Genomic DNA, 1,045 nt, shown 5'->3' with positions numbered 1-1,045 from the left:
ATGGATAGATAGATAGGTAAACAGGTAGGTAGGTAGGTAGACACAATGTGTAGAAAGAAAAACGGACAGCGTGTCGATGTTGACTGGATTTAGACAAGATAAATAAAGACTGTTAAATAGATGTTGACTAAGATAGACAGGAAAGGTCTGTTGATGTTGACTGAGTAGACAGACAGACAGACAGAATGTGTAGATGTTGACTGGACATGGACACAGTGTGATGTTGACTGGATGTACAGTTTGAATATGCTGCTACAAATAACAAAAACAACAACATCACCCCCACCCCCCACTCAACCACCACCGCCGCCACCACCACATTACCACACTCTCACATTCATAACAAGAGACATACTCAGCTGTTCACACACACACACACACACATCCTTACGCTTGCATAGCCACAAACCAAGAAAGACCACAGACCATACTACAGCTTTATAAGACCAAATATCTGTAGTTTGCAGTGGTGATGGTGTTGGTACAGGTGGTGGTGGTGGTGGTAGTACAGATGATAATGGTGCTGGTGGTTGTGGTGGTGGTAGTGGGGGTGTTGAAGGTGGTGGTGGTGGGTGGTAGTGGTGACGCTGGTAGTGGTGGCTGTGGTAGTGGTAGTGGTGGTGTTGGTACCGGTGGTGGTGGTAGTAGTGGCAGTGGTGGTAGTAGAGATGATAATGGTGGTCGTGATGATGCTGGTGGTGGTGGAGGTAGCGATGGTAGTGCTGGTGGTTGTGGTGGTAGCAGAGATGATAATGGTGGTGATGAAAATTATGGTAGTGGTGGTGGTGGTGGTGGTGAGTGTTAATGATGCTGTTGTCATTGTTGCTGTGCTTAATATTGGCCTTCAACTGACATTATAGCATCTTCCACACTTCTGGCAATTGAGCTATCACCACCACCACCACCACCACCACCACCACCATCATCATCATCATCATCACGGACATCATCAACACTACCACAAACACTGCTACCATCACAATCACCACCACCGCCACCACCATCATCTCAACACCACCACCGCCACCATCACCACTACCATCAT

Source organism: Octopus bimaculoides, chromosome 26 (assembly GCF_001194135.2).
Source record: "Octopus bimaculoides isolate UCB-OBI-ISO-001 chromosome 26, ASM119413v2, whole genome shotgun sequence".
Classification (NCBI taxonomy): Eukaryota; Metazoa; Mollusca; class Cephalopoda; order Octopoda; family Octopodidae; genus Octopus; species Octopus bimaculoides.
The sequence above is the reverse complement of the archived record's forward strand: the minus strand, read 5'-3'. Positions refer to the sequence as shown.